This window comes from Sarcophilus harrisii, chromosome 5, assembly GCF_902635505.1.
Source record: "Sarcophilus harrisii chromosome 5, mSarHar1.11, whole genome shotgun sequence".
In the NCBI taxonomy this organism is placed as follows: Eukaryota; Metazoa; Chordata; class Mammalia; order Dasyuromorphia; family Dasyuridae; genus Sarcophilus; species Sarcophilus harrisii.
Window position 1 is genome coordinate 80,371,271 of NC_045430.1, and position 22,372 is coordinate 80,393,642.

At 32.9% G+C, this 22,372-nt stretch overlaps 1 protein-coding gene across 12 annotated transcripts in view; it reads right to left on the reverse strand.

The window, feature by feature from the left end:
• The window catches only part of SLC16A7 (solute carrier family 16 member 7), a 220,122-nt gene that overhangs the window by 31,359 nt on the left and 166,391 nt on the right, over positions 1–22,372 (reverse strand). The window lies entirely within an intron of this gene.

Consider the following 22,372-nt stretch of genomic DNA (forward strand, 5'->3'; position numbering starts at 1 on the left):
CCAAATGGAGAGTCGGACAACAATGTTTGAAAAATGACCAAATGACAACAAAAAGTTCTAAAATTAAAAAAATATATATACCCCTCACCAAAAACAGAAAAAAACTAAAAAGACCCAGTAGTTATCCATAACCTTATTCTCTCTTCAATTTATCCATATAATTCCTCACTTTCACTGCCAAACTCCTGTAGTCATCCATTCTTCCTTTATATACTACCTTACTTACTTGTTTATTCTTTGACCTCTTGATAAACTGAAACTGCTTTTTTTGAAGGGTAACAGTGAAATATAAACAGCCATATCACAAGATTTTCTTAGTTTTCATGCACCTTGATCCTTCTGAAACATTGGACATTACTTATTGTTGATATTCTCTCTCTGTTCCAAATCACTACCCTCTTCATTTTTTTTTCTACCTGTACAATTATCCCTGAAAATCTTTATTCCATCATCTTTCTCCTCTTTCCCCTGAAATGTGAATAACTGACTAGGGAAGTTTTTCTTTATAGCAACTCCATTAGAAATTACAGATTTATCTATCTCAATGTACATTTAAGAGATGAAGGATTTGACCTTCATTTGAAAACCAGTGTTTTCATTGGTACTGGAATTCCAAGATAGAGAAGCTACCAATGGCTGGCCCTGAGAGTTTGACTCAGTAATCACACAGGTGGTATGTCAGAATTGAGACAAAATTTAAATCCATCTTTTACTGATTCCAAAGTCAAGTCTCTATCCACAATGTGACATATCTGTAGATTATATTACATTGTGCCATCATATCATGTCATGTCATGTCAAATAATATAAAACACAACACAAACTTAGATCTTATATTAATCATATAATTCATTAAAAGTCTTTATAATTCTATTGGGCTTATATCCAACTTTCTTGTTTCTATTGATCATGGATCTAGGACAGGACAACCCCTCTATTTTATAGAAAAATAAATTAAAGCCCAGGGAAATTAAGGATTTGCTCAATATCACACAGGTAGTATTGTCCAAGGTAGGATTTAAATTGATTCCTATTCCAGAATCAGTGTTATTTTCCATTGTACCACCAGGATCCTCCTCATTATTCAATCTGTCAACTTTGGAATCATCTTTTACTCTTTGCTACCTCTCAAATCCTATCTCTTACTAGGTCCATACTTAAGATCTTTTCAACTCATTAGCTCAGAGCTCATACTGATAGATTTGGGAGCTCCACTGATAAAGTCTTTGAGACTCCTAGTTCTATACTATGAAGAAATAACATTCATACAAGGTTTTTTTGTTTGTTTGTTTGAGTTGTGGAGATCTATCTCTTTACTTTTGTGAAATATTATTCAGACTTTCCTTATTTTATATTCTTAGCCTTATCTCCTTACTTCAACTGCTCATCACTTTACAATTTTATTATTGGAATAGCCTCTAGTCTATCTCTAATTCCTATTCCCCTCTTTCTAATTTATTTTGGAATCTACTATCATATTAATCTTTATGCACTAGGTCTGTCATGTCATCTTTCACCTCTCTTTTGACTTTGCAACAGTGTCCAATGTCTTCTGTTTAGCCATGTTTTTCCCATGTTGTTGCTTGTTTACTCATTTCAGTTCATTTCATGTCCAACCCCATTTGGGGTTTTCTTGGAAAAGATCCTAGATTGTGTTTTTCCCTGGTTTTGTTGTTGTTGTTGTTTGTTTGTTTGTTTTTTGTTTTTCTTTCCAGTTCTTTTTACAGATAAGGAAACTGAAAAAAAAATGGTTAAGTGTTTTGTCCAGTGTCACACAGCTAGCAAGTATCTGTGGCTAGAGTTGAATTCACAAAAAATTAGTCTTTCTGACTCCAGGCCCTGCATTCTATCCCCTACACCCCTAACTGCCCCAGGTATTGCTCCAAACCATCTATTTACCAAATCCTCAACATGAACTCTGTACTCTATTTCAGTTACATACATAACAGAATGTTTATGCCTCCATTTTCCTTCTTGTGTGGTCTTGTCAGGAAATTTTCTTTGGCAGTTCTTGATCCTTTCTTTTATCTATGCAGATTCTGCCCATCCTATTTTCAAATTCAATGTTTTTTATGTAGGCTTCTGAACTATTCTAGGAATGTCAATCTCCTTTCCTACAAATAGGAATTCTATTTGCAATTGTAGTACATCACATGAAGTCTGGAATGTATTTGCTCTCTAATTGCTTCATATAATTGTGTTAGCTTTGGCAGTCTTATCCTGAATTAGATTGCATATTCCTCAACAGTAACTATATTTTATGTAGTGCTGGGTACATAGTGAACACTCAATAAGGATTTGATAACTAAGGAACCAATTTTCCAAAATAGATTTAGTTCAAGATATAGTGAAAAGACTCTTGACTTAGAGTCAGGAAATACAAATTTGAACTCTGTCTCTGACATTTACTAGCCATGAGATGACCGAAGCTCAATTTTCTCATTTACATCAAGTAGATGACCATTTATTCCTTGCTCATTTCTTAGGAACATTACTAAAAAAGTAAGAACAACAACAACAAACAAACAAACAAAAAATCCCAGTACTGTGTAAACTTTAAAACATTTTATGAATGACTGATTTTTCTAATTTATGATCTACATAAATATAGGGCAAAAACCCCAATAAATAGTGTTTTACAAGGGATTTACAAGGGATCTTTAAAAACTGTCACAGAAAAACAATCTTGATTAAATATTATATAATACATATTTTTCAATATTTCTTTGCAAGTAGAATCTTTATCCAAGGACTGGCAATGTTTTAATAGCTGTCCTTCATACCATGTGTTATGATTTTGCTTGACAATATTTGAAATTTACTTTTACTGTGAATAAACTATTCATGCTTCCTTATCCCACTCCCATTACTAGAGAAGGAAATTTGGACTCATGACAGGATTAGTTGTAAAACTTTCTCTGATATGTAAGAAACATCACTGTAAGACAAAATAGATCTTTTAAATTTGTGGGAAAATTCCCCTTGTGCAGATTTTGCTTTCAAATATCTTGAAGTTATTGTCCTGTATCTTTCTTCCCTTTCTTAGAGAACTACTTGAAAAAGTCTTTTATACTCCAGATTGAGTCTTCCTTCCCTCTCATTAGTCTGTTGTCTGGCTTTTAATTCCTCACTAACCTGAAACTTCTCTCATCATCTGCTAATGATATTGTTAATTGCCAAATCTTTTTTCAGTCTCAATACTACATTTGATATTGAAAAACTTCCCCTCTCTCCTTCTGGATCCTCATTCCTTTTTTGGATTTTCCTAACACTATTTTAACTTTTCTTCACAAACTTTTCTGAATGTTTCCATCTGTATCATTCCCTCTAACTGCATGTTCCCAAAGGTTCTGTCTTTGACCCTCTTCTCTCCTGGTATTCTCCCTTTTGAAATGTTATAAGCTCATATAAGGTTTTACCATCATCTTTTTGGATGACTTCTGGACGTACATATCCAGCCTGAGTGTCAGTTCCATATCACCAATTTTTTACTGAATATTCCAAATGAATGTTTCAAGGACACCTTATGTTCAGCATACTAAATCTGAACTCATTCTACCCTCTCCCCCCCAAAAAAATCTTTCCTGCTTTTAAACTTCTCTTTTCTTTTGAAGTTACTACAGTCCTTTCAGTGTCTCAGATTCGTAATCTCAGTATTACTCTAGACCTCTCACCCTATATAGCCACATAATTTTCAAGTATTCCTGATTTTACTTTCACAACATTTCTAGCTTATGAGGCCCTCTCTTCACCCACACAGGTACCATTTTAGTTTAGTCCTTCATCTCCTCACATCTAAATTATTGCAACTGTTTCCTAAATGGTTATCCCTTCCTCAAATATCTCCCCATTTCAGTCCATATTGCATACTATTGTCAAAGTAATTTTCCTGAAGGCAGATCTAACCAAGTTACCCTCCCTACTTTTAATAAACTCCAGTAACTTCCTTTAGATAAAATCTAAAATATTTTGGTTACCTTTTATATAGCTCTACACAGCATGATACAAACCCTACAATTCAAGTTTCATTGGATACTATTCTCTCTCCTAAATACTGCAACTGAAAGCTCCTCTCCATTTTTCATATAGGACGCTCTATCTCCCATCTTTGTACCTTTATACTAGCTGTTCCTCATACTTGAAATGATCATTTTTCTCACATCAGCCTCAGAGTTCCTCGCTTACTTTAAAATGCAGCTAATATATAAAATTATCTTCTAAATGAAGTTTTTCTTCATGAACAAAATGCTATTTCTCTCCTCATAATATCTTGTATCATAATACTTTTACATAATACATAATACTTATAGGTATGAGTACAAAATTATATTTATGCTGCATATATTTTTATATGTACTTGTCATTTGCTTCTTTAGGAAGTAAGTACCCTGAGTTCTTATATCCTCAATACCTAGCACACATCTTTACTAAAAGTCAGCTGATTGACTGACCATGGCTCAGTACTCCATGAGATATTTAACAATTTTAAGATGCAGTTTTCAAAGAGACATTCCCTACTCATAAGTCCTAAACTCATTTCATTATTTACCCAGGTTCTTAGAACAACATAACAGTACTTCAGTTTATTTATGTCATTATCATATCATCATTGGGTAATGTGTGACACAGTTTCTTTGCATTTAAAGACCACATTAATTTCCCATTAAAGATTAATCACCCATGTTTATTTTATAAGATGCTTATTTCTTGCCTGTAAACACCATTAGAATTTATCCAGTTCTTTGCCCATCACTTTACTGTTATCTTTTAGGTGTTCTATATGAAGGTTATGGCCTGGTCTCTTTTTAAAGATTGGTTTCTCTAAAACACTGATTCTCAAAGTCTTGTCCAGAGAATCCTGGAGTCTCTGAAACCATTTCAGAGAGTCTACAAATTCAAAATTAATTTTCATTTCTAATGTGGTGTGTGTGTGTGTGTGTGTGTGTGTGTAAAAATGTAACCCATTTAAACAAAAAATTATTTGGACAGATCCTCAATAATTTTTAATAGTATAAAGGAATATTGAAAACAAAAGTTTGAGAACCATTGCTCCAATAGGGAGTTTCCAAGGGCTCTAAAGACTGTTTGGGACTTTTTCTTATTATTACTTAGTCATTTTTCAGCCATATTAGACTTTTTTTTTCCTAAGGGACTGCAATTTGGGGACTTTTCCAGGATCACAGAGCTAATAAGTACCTAGGATAAAATTTGAACTCAGTTCCTCTGACTCCAGGACCAGTTCTGATCTTCAACTCTCAGATTCTTTTTGAGGTTTTCTTTTTTGTTTGCCATTTTCTTCTCTAGCTCATTTTATAGATGAAGACGCTGAGATAAACAGGGTTAAGTGACTTACCAAGGGTCACACATTTAGTAAGTGTCTGAGGCCTAACCTGGAATCAGGAAAACTCCTCTTCCTGAGTTCAAATATGACTCCAGGACTAGAACTCTATCTATGCATTGTCTTTATTGCTATTGCGAAAGCCCTATATCTGTTATCTAGACCTATTAGCTAAATTTTTGACACATGATGCTTTTTCTGTTTTTGTGTTCATTCTTGTTCTGCCTCTGTCACAACTGACAACCTAGTTTTCAGTCTTTTTGTCTAGTTTCAAAATTCTGCTGCTTGCTTGACCTCATGTCTTTCTACTTGGCCCTGATTCACAGATCAAATCAACAGCATGGCATGGAAAGCAAAAACAGCAACAACAAAAAAGCTGATTCTATGCTACTCTACACTTTGAGATAACTTAGAATAAGACTATGGATAAAGTCACAGTAGTGAAAATTTCTGGAGCAAATACTGGAGAGTGCCAATAAATCTTGTTTACTAAAACAAAATAGAATTCAACATAGCATAACTGAATGGTGATTATAATAGAAAGCACTATTATATAAATGTTAGCTATGATGATGATGATGAATGTATTGTTTCCACATATATATATACATGCACACAAACATACATATATGTCTACATGAACACATATAAATATAGTATATATTTTATTCTAAACCCATACTTATTTCTGCTTTACTATAGAAACATCTATGTGTTTGTAGATATATATTTATTATGTTTATGTGTATACCTCTTAAGTTTTACATGTCCTTTCTTTTCCCCTTCAACCTTAATGAGTATTTTTTTTTCATTTTAGGGTGCTACCTCCATAGAATTAAATCTAAAACATTGAGAAATATGACATAAACATACACATATAATGTATATACACAGGCATACAAACACATAACTGTGACATAGTAGGAAGAAGAATGATTTAAAGGCAGGATATCTGTGAAGCTGATAATTTCTATAGACCTTTTTTCTCACCTGTAAATTGAGTGGATTAGAAGAGCTGAACTCTAAGGTCTCTTCCAACTTTAAAGTTACAATTTAATAATTCTATGACCACAAAATTTAAAAGAATCTTATACCAGATGTCTGTGTCTATGTATGTGTATGTGTATGTGTGTGCTTCTAAAATTTAAAATCATTTAACAGGTGCTAGTAGGAGTCAGATTTGGATGGTTCAGGGGTAATTAGAAAATAAAAAATAATTAGGTTCAATCTGGCATCAAAGTGTAGGGCTATTATAAAATTTAATTTGAGTGAGCTAAGATGTTTTGTTAGTTTGGACTTTCTTTAAAAAGAAGTATTTATAAATGCCATAATAATTAAAGGGAGTTTAGTTGGACAAAGTGAGTGGAATGGCTTTTGTTTTTCCTTTTTTTGAACTTCATATGGTTTGCTATTGAGGAAAGGAGAAAATTTATGAGAGCATCAAGGTTTCATTTTACCTCCAAATAATAAACCACTTCTACCATTGTATTTAAATGTTCAATAAAATTTTATAAGTAAGGTATCTACATTCCTTATCTTAGTTATCGCTTTCTGTATGGTATACCAATAAGAAATATCCTTATCCTAAGCATCATTTCCATTGTTTGAAAAAAAATAGTCTGAAAAGGGGGGAAATAATTGTAATTAGACTAGTGCTTATCCAGAAACACCTACAAGAACAAATGATTCCCTCCAGGACAAATAGCTTAAAAAACAACAACACAACAACCCCTAGAATCATAACAAATATGCAAAAGATCTAAATATGATTTATAAATACTATAGCCATCATCATCATCATCATCATCTACATAATTAGCCATCAAAAGCACAAAGGTAAATGCTTATGTATGACATTCAATTCAGTTTATCAAGTACTCATTGAACATCTTATATGTGCAGACCATGGTACTAAGTAACACAACTAGGTGGGGCAGTGAGTATAATCCTCAGCCTAAAGTCAGGGAGATTCATCATTCTGAGTTCAAATTTGGCCTCAGAAACTTAGTATCTATAAGGCATGGGTAAGTCACTTCATCCTATTCACCTCAGTTTCCTCATCTGTAAAATGAGCTGGAAAAAGAAATGGCAAATCACTCCACTATTTTTGCCAAGAAAATTCCAAATGTTATCAGGAAGAGTCCAACATGACTGAAAAGACTGAACAACACAGTGCTAAGTACTGTGGGAAAATAAAAAAAAAAATCAGTCATGATCCCATAGTTATAGTTACACAGCAGTATTTTGCACAATAGTTAATATTCAATAAAGATTCTGATTTTCATAAAATGTCCACAAATCATATGTGCATTATACAAATGCAATTTTCTCTTAGTCATTCAATAAACAATGAAACAAAAACAGGTGTTACCTTTCTTTATTTCTTTTTATTTTCTCCTAAACTTAAAAGTGGGGCCAATGAGTTCTGCTATATAAATGATACAAATGATTATAAAAATATAAATGATTCTTCTTGCATTAATTTATTAAAATCATAAGCAAATATTATAGGAATGATTTTGATGGAGAAAAGTGACTGATCTTGGTCTACACAGATAAGTATATACAAAGTAACCAAAAAGTATCAATTTTTTTTTAAATTGTTAGGAATAAAGAGGTAAATAAATAAATAACCCCACAGTTAAATCCCAATTTGCTTCTAGTTCATCAGGTTAGGAATTTATGAACAAGAGTACAGTCAGAAGATTGAATTTTCTCAAAGCTCTTTGAATAAAAGAGATTTAAAAATCATCAAGCTATGCTTCTAGTTCAGGTAATGTATACTAGCAAGAGAAACTGGAAAGAAAACTTAAAGGAATTTCTCAACATGCCCCTTAGAATCCTTGACAAAATATGGAAAGGGTTTCAGAAGGGTGGCTCAATACAAAAAGAAAATGGAAATTTAGCAATGAAATCTGACAAGATTATGAGCTGTAAGTAAGAGACCTGAAAGATAATCTAATCTAATATTCATTTTACAGATAGAATTGAAGATCAGATAGGATGATTTGCCCAAAATCATACAGATAGTAAGTGGCATGGAAAAAATTGTTCTCAGCTTTTTTGACTTTGAATACAACAAACTATCCACTATAAACCTGTTATCTTTCAAATTCTGTGTGAGAAGAACACTGGTTGTCTGAAAGAACCATTTGTAAGCAAGAACCATATGAGAAATAAATGACTTCAAGTGTACTAGATAAAGCAAGGAGCCAAGAATCAAACAGACCAGAACACAAATCCAGTCTCAAACAAACTAGCTGAATGATTTTGATTGGTCTAAATTCTAATTGCCTCTATTATCTCAATGTTAAAATGGAGATAATAATTGTAATTACTTCACAGGGTAGTTGTGAGGATTAAATGCAATATTTATAAAACCATTTGGCATAATATGCAGTATCATAGAAATGCTTATTCCTTTCTTCTTCCTTCAGGCATAGATCCTGATAAAATATGAAAATACCAAACTTCTGGCTCTTTCATTCTCTGGTTAGGGTTCTGTCCCTCAGTTCTGATATACACACTAACTTGCAAAACATTGCTTTAAGCATTTTCATCCATCCTCTCCTATAATTATTACTCTTTTCTACTTTCGCTCTTTCCTTTGAATATGGTAAATTTTACAAAGGAACTTAATGCACCTAAGCTGTTGGACAAAAGGGGGAAAATGGGGAGAGGACCTGTTCTAGAGATAGACAAACAGATGAATGGACGACTAGATAGACAGGTAGACAGACATTGAGACAAATGGATGAATATATAGAGAAATGTCTAAACAAGTTGTGGTAAATGAATGTAATGGAATACTATTGCGCGATATTAGATAATGATCAGGTGGATTTCAGAAAAAGCTAGACTTACATGATGAACTAATGCTGAGTGAAATGAGCAGAATCAGGAAAGCATTGTACATGCTAACAATAACACTGTGAGATGACCAACTATGATAGATGTAGTTTTCCTCAGAAATAAAATGGTCCAAAACAATTACAAAATACTCATATTGGAAAATGCTAGACACATCAGGAGAAAGAAATATAGAGGCTGGATGTAGATCAAAGCCTACTTTTCATTTTTTTTGGTTTTTCATTTTTTCTTTCTCATGACTTTTTTTTTGTTGTTGTTCTGATTCTTCTTTCACAATATGAATAATGTGAAAGTGTGTTTAACATGATTGCACATGTATAAACCCTATCAAATTACTTACTGAGTTGGGAAGGAGAGAAAGGAAAAAGGAAGGGAGAAAAATTTGGAACTCATAATCTTACAAAATGAATGTTGATAACTAGCTTTACATTTAATAAGAAAAAATAAATTACTATTTACAAAAGAAGAAAAAAGAGTTGGGGATATAAAAAGGACAAAAAATAGTCTTGGCTCTTAAGGAGCTTACAATCTAATGATTCTTGTATTTTAGCTTGTGTGTGTGTGTGTGTGTGTGTGTGTGTGTGTGTGTGTATGTGTATGTGATAGAAGAAATAGTTGTCTTAAGCCTGGTCTACTTTGTATAATTGAATACTTTTCTTTAATCTATCCATTAGGCCACATCTTACACATGATTTATTACCAAACTTTGTTTTAGAGACTTTGTTCAGAATTATGCTCTGGCATGAGAGTCATTATGAGTCAGAGAACTTGAGGAAGAACCTAATCTTCTCTCTTTGAAGATCCTAGTTTATATGGGCTAAAGTTGTAGCTTGATGAAGGGTAAAAGTAAAATGCTTTTGTGAAATTTTTTTATAATCTTTGCTCTTCAATCAGTTTCATAATCATGTTATAAAATTGAAGGGGATATGCTAATGAAGTCATCTTGCTACTTTATAACTGAATTAAAGCTAGGAAAAAAAAAATATGAGAAAACTCATTTAGTCCCATTTTTACATTCAGCTTTCACAGGATAAAGCAGCCTCATAGGTAAGAAACTTTCCCATTGACTTAGATTTTGTTGAATTCTCCCTCTGCCATCTAAACTCAAATTTAGATAGCCTATATTTATGTGATTCCAGTCTTTTATCTTTGGCCAGGAAAGTTTGCTGAAATAAAACACAAAGAATAGAATATGTACCAATTTAGACACATCCAATCTGCTTGTAACGTTTTATCAACTCAGATTGCCTTACAGTGTTTTAATAAGTCCACTTCACCAACTACTCAGTTACTCAGTGCTCACCTCTATGTGGAGGACAATGTGGTTGCAAACTCAATCAACATACTCTTTTGTAACCTATGTTTGCTGTTAGGTGTTTTTGTGAATATGCAAGTATATGCAATATATACCTGTCCCATTTACTAGAGTACACTCCTTAACTGTGGACTGCTATTTTCTTCTACTCTCCTGAAACTGCCTTTTCCAATATTACTAACGGTCTTTTAAACTTTTAATCCAATAGCCTTTTCTCAGTCCTTAGCCACTTTCACATTTTCACAACACTCACATTGTTTTCCTTTCCTATGCCTTTTTTAATCTAGCTGCTATCTATAGAAACTGACTCAGTTAAGAAAGAAATAATGAGGCATTGTGAATAGACAGTACAAAAGTACACAGACAACAAATGTACCTTGTGACTCCAGTCCAGAAAAATCCAGTTTGCCTCAAACTCAGAGTAAGGATCAAGGTTGTTCACTGAATCTGGAAAGGTAACTTCAAATTGGGTTTGTAATGTTTTAAAAGCTAAGCAGAGGAGTTTGTATTTTATTCTAAGAAATAAGAAGTCACAAGATTTGATTAAGTAGGGAAAGTAAACATGGTTAAGATATGCACTAAACAAAATTACTTTGGCAGAGGATAGATTAGAGTGGTCAAAAAATTGAGGCCAATATTCTAATTAAGAGACCACTATAATAATCTAAGTGAAAAAAGTGCTGAGGGACTTAAAGTGGCCATTGTGTAAATCCAAAGAAGAAGCAGGATCAAATGTACATGTAGAGGCCTAAGGAAAGAAAAGGACCAATACCTCATTGGAGTTTAGAAAAAAAAGAGACAGCAGAAGTATTATGAGATAAAGCTAAGAGCCTTGTTGAGAGTGTAAAGATGAAAGTGAATGACTTCTATAGAGCCAGAAAAGTAATTATTTAGGAGGGAATAAAGAAATTTTTCTCACATCATTTATTTACATCAGGATGCATGTTAGTAGTGATATTATGGGGTCAGTTTCATAATTTTTGGGAGGTTAACTTCCAAATCGCTCTCCATAATAGCTAGCCCAATTCACAGTTCCCAATGAACTGTCTGTCATCTCCTATCCCCTTCAACAATTTCTATTTTCCTTTTTTGTCACCCTGGTCAATTAGATATGAGATAGAACATCAGTTATTTTAATATTTTGGTTGTTTTAATTTGTATTTCTCTTATTATGAGGAATTTTGAATGCTTGTTTTATAACTATTGATAGTTTGTATCTTTGAGAACTGTCCAAATTCTTTTACCAAAATCTATTAGTTATTCTATAGGATAAAACATAAATGGCCTGTGTATCACCATCCTCCATGTACTTCATATTTTAGAGCAATTGTACTTTGTTCATACATATCCCTATGATGAGAATACACTTCCTTTTCAACAATACCTGTCCAAATCTTTATCTTTCTTTGAGTCTCACTTTGCACAGATACAATACCTTGTATGAAGTTTCCATGATCCCTAAAGTTCTGAGATTCTTAACCTGGAGTCCATGAAATTGTTCATTATATACATATACATATATACACATTATATATATATATATATATATATATATATATATATATATGTGTGTGTATGTATGTGTATATATAAGTAATTATATTTCAACATAATTGGTTTTGCTTGTAGCAATATGTATTTTATTGTATCCCCTTTAAAGCAACATTTTAACAAAGGTTTCATAGCCTTTTACAGATAGTCAACAGGATTCAAAGCAAGAAGGGGAGAAAAGAGATTATATATTACTGTTGCATTTACTAGAGTACACACTCCCCAAATTATCTTGTATTTATTTATTTGTCTAAATGTGATAACTCAAATAAAATGTAAACTCACAAAAGTAATGAATAATTCCATTTTAGTTGTAGTGTCAGTATTTAGCGTAGTTCATTAATAAATGAGAAACACATCTTGAGCTATAGGGAAAACCTTAGACATCTATTCCCAAGATAACATGACCAATGTCATGACCCTGGTTAGATTCATGAGTACTGGAGCCATGCCCAGACACAGTGTCCTAGTAGTTTATTTGCTCATTGAAGAAAAATTGTATTGTGTTTGGGAAAGTAAAGGAGGTTGGAGTGGGGGCAAAGTAGTGGAAATATAAGAAAAGACAAAATATAATAAAAATAAGTCTGTGAATTTGTCTATACTGTCCTTAGACAACTTGGACCAATTTATATCTAGTAATTATGTTCAGGGGAATTAAGAACATAGTTTTCTATCTGTTTATTATAAAAAATAATATATTTTTATATATGTTGGTTATATATGTTGGTAAATATTAATCTTTACCAACAGCTGTGACTTCTTGGTTTAAAAGAGCAAATATCATGTCAACATGTAAAATAGAATTAAAAAACAAAAAACAAAGCTACAATGTATGGAGAAACATTAATTGTATGTGTTTCTTATCTTCATGGTAAATTGTGAAGAAGAAAATTCTATATTACACAAATCAAAAGACTTACAAAAGATATTTGTTTAAATAGATTTGTAATGATACATGATTAATCAAAGCAGCCTATGCCCTTTTGTTTTACAAATTGCTAGAAATAGAAACAGCACATGATATGAGATTTGCACATGTTCTATTGCAGATACCAAAATATTTGGAAAACCCCCATGTGTAACTTAACTGCTAAATATTTTCAGTTTGAACATTAGAAACTAGCAACCAATTATCAGAAGTCAAGAGATGTTTGTAAGTATAGATGAAAGAGTAAAGGAGTAACTAAATCTTGACTACTTAGAATTTAATAATTCTTAGTTGATTTTCCCTGGGTCTCATGAAATTAAGTGACTTTTCATTGAATTTGTAGCCTTTATAGATTATGAAAAATCCTAATATCTTAACTCTGCAAAAATGAACTTGGAAACAAGACATTATCCAAAGGTCATATCAAATATGAATCAAGTAAAAGTCAAAATCAGATTTTAAAAAGTACGTGATAAAGGAGCTATTAAACATTTGGTTATGTAATTCAAATGGTAGGAAGTATAAGAATTAAAAACTTTCATTGGCACAATTCATTGATTTATTTCTTTGTTTATTCATTAATCCAGTCTTATTAAGACACTATCTAGGCAACAGTTAAAGGTCAAACTTAATAGAATATCACACCTAAACCGAGGAAATTTTGTTTCAGAAATATAAACATGTAGCCTCATTTTATTTGTATGTTCCTTGTCCTTGTCCAGTCAATACTATTATTTTCAAACTAAAAATGTGATGTTATTTAAGCAACCAAAACTTGGAAAAATTTCAGACTTTTAAACGGTATATGGCATTAAATTTCTCTCCAGCCATGAAGAACACAGACTACCTTTCTTGATTCACCACTTAATCTCATTAGAAAACCAGCATGACCAGAGTTTAGATTACTTTATTGTTAGAAAATAACACTTTAAAGAAACCTCTCAAATATAAAGATACTATAATCCTAAATGAATTCAGTAAGGAGGCTATAAACCAAAGGCCTATATTCTTCCAATATTTTGTCTTTTTATAAATAGCAATAGGTAGAAGATAAAACATTTATATTTATTAATAGAAAAGGCAAAAAACACGGTGTACCTATTCACATAAAGAAATGTTTGAGTTAAAAAGCCTCATTTCATGGTGTAGTACCTCAAATTATTTGATTTAAAAAAACTATTTTGGTTCCCTAATTATAAAGATATTTAAATTATATAGCTTAGAAACAATTTTATAGGTAAGTATGAAAATGTCCTCTTCCTTTATTTACCCTAACTTTGGCAAATATTTCATCATAGGATCTAAGTTTTGAAGCTGGAATCAAGAAAAGATTCCACATATATTCTATATTCCATATACATATTTACATATAAAGAAATATAAAGAATTTTGGAGATTGAGTGTATTGCCCAGAATCATAAACTAGCAAATGCTAGAAGTGTGATTTAATCTCAAATTCTCCTAATTCCAAGTGCAGCACTATTATTCCACCTTTTTTCCTTTTGAGATTTTTTGCAAATAGGAGGCATTTAATGTATGTTTCCTCAACTGAATAATGATTTAAGTCCATATTTATGACTTCATCTCTGCAGAAAATGAGTGCAAATTTTTTCACTGCACACATCAGCAAATCATCTATGACTTACAGCCTAAGCACAGTGCTTATTAAACTTTCTATGCTCACAGCCAAGTATTATTCTTTGCCACAAGCAATACTAATACTAATACTTGTAAAGTAAAAAAGCTTTGTTGTTATAAAGCATGACTCACATTATCACAAAAATTAATGAGTTAAGTATAGCTGTTCCTCCTTCCATCCTTCCTTCTAGAAGAGGACTACTGACATCAGAAAGGTTATGTCTTGACCAGCAAGTGAACTGGATTTAAGTGAAGCAGAATTGAGCAGTCACCAGCCCCACTCTCTCTTCCAGAGTTATTTGAACCTAGTAGCAAGCCAAAGGTCAGGAAGAGTGGGGATGGCCTAGGATGAAGTGGGAGACCTTGACCTTTTTAACTAAGGTTTTTCTTAAGTCTCAGATTATCTGAGAATACATGCATTCAGTAATTAAAGGCTAGATAAGAACTGAGGCAAAAGAGGTAAAATTTGCCTTCACAAAAGGCACCAAAGAATCTATCTGGAGGGAAGATTCTCAGGGTTTTTGGCCAGAACAGAAATAGATGCTATTTACAGTCACTCTGATTCAACAACCCCCCCCCCCCCACCTCCACCTCCACCCCCTCCGAAAAAGCTAGTGGGGTAAGGTTGGGACCTTATATTGGATCTCTTTTTTTTCTTCCTTTCATTTTATTTTTTATAGCTTTTTATTTTTCCAAAATAACATGCACAAATAGTTTTCAACATTCACCTTTGTAAAACCTTATGATGCAAAGCCTGGTTTTCTAGAGCAATATTTGTAGAGTGATGTAGAAGTTAAATGTGAAGGTCCCGAGGTGATATTGAGGAAGTGGCAAAGCTGAGCCCTCATAGTCTGTTCTTCATTCTACTAGCCCAATATTACTTCTATTAGAATATTACACTTAGAGTGGAGGCAAATGGCTTTGATGATTGACTCTTCTTATCATATTCATGTTAAACTACTGTATGATTTACTATATAGTTGACTCAAGTAAACTAATTGTAAAGAAAGGTGCATTTAAATAAAAATTATCATAATCTGCCAATATCATCAGTAATTTTTAAAGCAATATGGGATTAATTTAGAAAGGATATTTATTTATTTAATGCATTACTTAAAATATTTTTGTATGCAAAAGTACAAACAATTACTCAATTTATATTGAGATACTTTTCTTGTTTTTTTTTTTTTTGCTCTCTCTTCCCTGTAATACTAACTTCTAATTGCTCAGTTAGTCAAATCTTTTTACCAAAATTCACAAAGTCTCTTTTTATTATTGCAGTGCTGATTATTAGTGGAGCATTACAAATAAATTGAGTAAAGTTGCAAAGTTTGCCCACCCCTTCTAACCCCCCCCCCACCTCTAATAATGTGTTCTGTGGCCAATGAAGCATTATTCCACTCCCAACATAGTCTTTTACATATTAAACTCCATTCTGAACAAGGGCTTGCTTCTTTGTGGGTGTAATTTCTATGCTTTCAATTTTCAGCATGCCTAACTAATTGCAGACACAAGTCATTTCTTGTGGGTGGAGAGATCTTTATGCATCCTTTCAGTATGAAGTAAGTAATGGAACATAATCAAAGTGAGAAACTTTTCAATGAAACTGGATTAAATTAATTGCATTTATAATTTTATAGAAAAAGTAAAAACAAAACAAAAAACCCACCCACATATCTCTCTCTGTTTAGACATAGCACATTGAGAGGCAGCATGAACTATAGGACAGTCTACCAGCCAAGAGGACCTAAATCCTTGGAAGTTAGGCTCCAACAACCCTTCAGGCATTAACCCCAACTCAGAAAAAAAACCATTCCACCCATACTACATCATTAAAGATGCCTTAGGCCTAGTCCTACCTATTTCTCCTCATGCTCCTTCTTCTAGCCTTATTCTCACCAGACTTATTAGGAGACCCAGACAACTTCTCACCTGCCAAATCCCTAAATACCCCTCCTCACATCAAACCAGAATGAAAATTTCTATTTGCACACGCCACCCTCCACTGAATCCCCAATAAACTAGGTGGTTTACTGGTCCTACTAACCTCAGTCCTAATCCTCCTAATCATCCCCCTCCTCCACACAGCTAAGGAAGCATAATGTTCCTACCAGTATCCCTCAGTGATTAAATATACTAGGAAATACTAAAATTGTAAAATGTAGAGAATATGCTACCTATTGGTAGATTGATAGATCCCTATAAAAACTGATTGACTGTCATTCTCTGTTCAAATGAAATCACAAGTCTAATCCCTATCCTCTATATTATACAAGAGGAGAAAGGAAGACCCCTCTCCAGTCCCACCTCCCACCCCCAGAAATCTACTTCCTTTTCTGTTGACAGAAAAAAAAATTACTGCCTCAGTAAACTATAATTAATTATTGCAGTTTACTTCTAAAAAGAAAAAAAAATTGACAGAAGAGCAAGTAATCTAGTTTCCAGGGCTATACTCATATTATTAAATAGCATATGTAATTTTCTTTTAGGTTAAATTTTCTTTCCCACTTAGTTTTGCTTTCAGACCAGATAGTTCAAGCAAATTCATAATGATACTCTTAAATGCATACTCATTAGCCACCTGTGGTTCTCCATAATCTACCAGTTTACTTTAAGATTTTCATCCTTTGTCATTACCTTTTCTTCCTTCTCAGCTGGCTCCCCCTGACATTTTTTCCCCCATAGTCAGTCCCTGTTTTCATTTCAAACCTGCCCTTTGGTTTTTTAACCTCTTAGGTCATTTTGCTATATTCCTTTCTAACTGTCTTCTACTCAGTGCTTCTAGAGTAGGGGTGGGGGTAGGGTAGCTCTGTGATGGCTGATAGCAAAATGAGTGTGGCTGGAATCTCCTGGCTGCCCCATAATTAACTCATTGCACATGGTTTAGCACAAAGTAGCTGTCGGTAAGCCACTGAGTCTTTGCAAGGATAAGAGAGCTTCAGAGATGCCTGGGGATCTTGCCTGTTAAATAAATGAACAAACCTGCTGAGGCTGACTGAGGAGAGGATGGAGTAGGATTCATGGTCTAGTTCCTAGGGCATTTAGCTGGGGAAAGGTTCTTAACGTTCAGAGTTTTCTAGTTTTGAAAAAGACATAATATGTCTGCATGTCTCTGCCTTTCTCTGCTTTCAACTTATATTCAATTGACGACTCAAGAAATTTATAAAGAGGAATAGACAACTGTGATTTGAAAATACAGAAACAATTCAGTATAACAAAGTAAGTATACTGTTCTATTATAAAATGAGTTATGTGGTACAGAAAATAGAGCACTAGACCTCCAATTGAGAAGATCTGAGCTCAAATCCAAACTGAGATATTTGCTAATTCTATGATCTTGAATAGGTAAAGTGAGGGTAATAATAGCACCTATCTAGCAGGGTTGTTATGAGGATCAAGTGCAATAATATTGTAAATGCTTAGTACATAGCAGGCACCAAATGAATGCAAGTTATTATTTAATTTGACCTCAGACACTTAATAATCTGTGACCCTGGACAAATCACTTAATTCTGTTTGCCTCAGTTTCCTCCTCTGTCAAATGGCAAAGCACTTCAGTATTTTTGCTAAGAAAACCCCAAATGGACTGATGAAGGGGCAGACACAACTGAATGACATTATTTTTGTTGTGAATGACAACGATGTATTATTTTCCATTAAATTCCCCAATTGCAGTTTATTTTAAATGAAAAGGTGGCAGATTTCTTTAAAATGGTACTATGTGGGGGCAACTAGGTAGCACAGTGGAGAGAGTACCAGGCCTGAAGTCAGGAGGACCAGAGTTCAAATCTGGTCTCAGACAATTAATAACTCCTAGCTATGTGATCCTGGGCAAATCACTTAACCCCAATTGCCTCAGAGGAAACAAAGATAGTATACACATGTAAAAAACTGTATACACTTTAATAATTGAAAAAACTTAGCCTAGAGTACCAGCTGGGAAAAGAATGGTCCCAGTCAATCAGACTAAATTTTGAAAATAATAGAGAAATGTCCATCAAGTCTCATCTCCATTCTTGTACTACATTCACTCCAAAATGAGAGCATTAGCATTACCTGCTTCCATGTTGCAAGTCTGCTTTCTGATTAGATCTTTGAAGTATCAACTGTACATATAGCAATTCCTTCAAATGATAAATATAATAAGGTTGAAGCTTTGGATTCTTTAAGGGAATGATTGAATATCACTGAATAATTGAATGATTAAATCAAAATTTGATTGTTGATGATAAGTATCTCATATAATAATTTAGTATTACTCTATATTCACATGTGTACTATTATTAGGAAGAACAATAACTTATAGTATAGAAGCAACCTCATATGAGTTCTGCACCTGAAGTCATAAAGATCTGAATTCAAATCCAGCTTCATATATTTTCTATCTGGCCAAGGCATAACCTCTGACCCTTCAGTCTTCCCTTTTGTACTATGGGGATAATAACAGTATCTATTATCCCAAGGTTTCTGTGAAGTTAAAATGGGATATTTATAAAGCATTTTGCAAATCTTAAAATGCTAGATAAATGTTAGTTATTATTCTCATTCTTATTATCATTATAACAAAATAGGAAATTAAACAACCAAAATACAGGTTGTAAATGGCAAAAGGAAAGAGAAGACTGAGATTTTTAGTCCTAGCTTTGTTATTAATTAGGTTTGTGGTCTTGACCTAATATCTTGATCTTTATAATCTATAAGATGCCTACCAGAGAGTGACTAGATGGAAGAGAGCCAAAACTTAAGTTGCCATTTTGGATTTTAAAATCATCTAATTCCATTCTTATTTTATGGATTACTGAATTATAGTCCACCTAAGTGAACCAACATCTAAAGGTCACACAGCTGTTTAGATGCAGAACTGGAAGGAGAATGCAGGTTAGTGTACTTTTTATTATGCAACATTCTATGTTTTGTTTTGTTTTGTTTTTTCTTATGAGGATAGTGCTAATAATAATAACAATGAATAGGAATCATACTTCTTCACTTTTGATTTGCCAAATACTACATAATATAAAACAGCCCCTTTGTAGTTTCAAAAAAGGTTCACATTTTAAAGGCCATAGTGAATAGAATGCCAGGCCTGAATGAGTCACTTTCCCGAGTTCAAATTTGGCACCAGACATTTACTAACAGGGTAATCATGAGCAAGTCATTTAAACCTGTTTGCCTCAGTTTCCTCATTTTTAAAAAAGATCTGAAAAAAGAAATGATAAATCATTCTAGTATCTTTTCCGAGAAGACCCCAAATGGAATCATAAAGAGTCAGACTCTGCTGAAAATACACATTTTAAAAACGACTGAAAATGGCACATTAAAAAAAAATCTAAACAAAGTTATTGTTTCTTATATTAAAGGAATTATACTAAGCACTGGACAATACAAATGCAAGTAAGCAAGCAGATCCTTACCCTCTAGTATCTTAACATTTTAAGAACTTTACTTCAATTTTTACTAAGACAGAGAGAATGAATAATGGATTGCCTCCATTGAGTAAACAAAAAGTAGAGGTCTATTTCCATTTGCCATGACTTGAGAAAGTCACTGATTTGTGCCTTGCTTTGTTCGTTTGTAAATGCATCTGTATGTGGAATTGTAATCATGCTGAATAGCTATCAATAGACAAACCGGAGCAGGAAGACAGTTAATAGGACAGAAGCTCCTTTTTTAAAGATTTATTATTTTACAACTTAGCACCTAATGTGTGGGAAATGTCATGACTTCATGTTAGAGTAAGGTAGAATGGCTGCAATTATTTTATTATGCTTTCAACTTGGGAGAGGAGGAAGAAGTTCATCCAAATGAGAAATGATTGTAAAATTGGTTTAGAAGGATGCTTTATCTTTCTTGATCAAATTTTGATCTTCTTTCCCCTTAAATTATCATTCAAGGTATCTTGAAATCATGCCCATTATCTCTAGTATTTTTCTAGTCAAATTACTCCTTTTCTTTATCAATATTTGACATAAAATAAAGTGACATAATCACCCTCCGAGGGCATTTTTGTCCTTTCCACCATTAAGTTTTTGCTTTTGCCTTTCTCTCAGTCCAGAATGCCCTCTTTAAATCTTAGGTGAAGTCAAAACCCAGTTCAAATCTCCTCTTACAGTCATCCCTGTTATACTAATCTGATTTGATCTCTCCCTCTGACCTTTGGCAGCACTTCCCATCTGTATCATACCTCTGACAGCACTTACTATCTATATCATTTCTTTGGCAATTAATCACTGTACTGTTTTGTGACAGTTAATTTATCATTGTCTTCAATTGTATAAAACTAAAATTGTATATAATATATATATATATATACACACAGACATACATATGTTTACAAAATATTTACATATTTACATAAAGTAAACACATACATATATACATGTATGTATATATACACATATATAATATATGCATGCATATACATTTATATATTTATTTATTCTCTAGCTAATCAAATTGTAAGATACTTGAAGACAGGGACTATGACCTATATTTCATTGTACCTCACACTGTACCTTGTACAATAACCAACATATAGAAGATGCTTTGTTTACTTATTTATTCCTTTGACATTACTTTGTAAGTGTTTAACACATATCTTTTTGTTATGATAGACTACATTAATTAAAGGGCAGAGTATTTTAATTACACTGGAAAATTCCTCTAATTCTATTCCTGTTATATATAAAATTGATAATAAAAAAGTGACATCTATAGTGACAGCTTTAATTTTTAAATATCTTATGTGGTGCTATAAAGTAAGTCATGGGAAAACAGAATAAATGGGAAGGTATATGGAGAATTGGTAGAACACTGTCATAATCTCACTTTACTGTAGATTTTTGCTTTTGTGGGGTGGGGGGAGTGGAGGAGGAAGTTTTTAAAATGGGATTTTTTTTCCCTTTTTGACATCAAGAAATAAAACAACCCATCACAGACAAAACTCATATTCCCTATGAAGGGATATAAAGCAGCTTACTTCTAATGGCTGCAATGCATCATAAATTCAAAATAAATTAGTGGCCATTAAGCCACAGGCTCCTCATCATTTGTGTTATAAATGATGGTACGACATCATACATTACTGAAACCACCTTTCATTGGAGGAACTATATTGATATACTTCAGCCAAAGCACATAAAAATGATACAGTGAAATACACCAACTTTAGGAAGGATAGAATTCTTACATTCTTGGTATAAGAATATTATTTAGGCTTCCTAGTAGAAAAAACTATTTTCTTCCAATATAAAAACTATATTTTCAAGGTAGAGATTAAGTATGCCTCAAATCAAAATGACAACCCAGTACCCTGAGAAGTGGCATACTATTTATACCTTAGCGGTTTGCCACCTAAATTGCCTAGCTCATAGATAGCATTCACAGTATATTCATGAATTGTAAATGACAATTTTGCTTCCTTTCCCTTCTCTTTCCTTTTTGTATGATGTATAAGATTCTGTGTATGTTTAAAGATTTAGTTATTATATAGGATGTGACATTGTGCTATGTTATTGGCATCACAGAAATGGAAATTTCAACCTGAATATTAAGAAATATCATAGAAATATGTGACATAATGAATATATTAGACATGATTCTTTAACAGCACAAAATCACAACTTTGCTGAAATAGAATGCTTTGGCCCTTTCACACATTTCTTATGAATACCCCCTCTCCCCCCTTTGATTTTTGTCTCCACACAAATTTAAATGGAGAATTAAGATCATGACC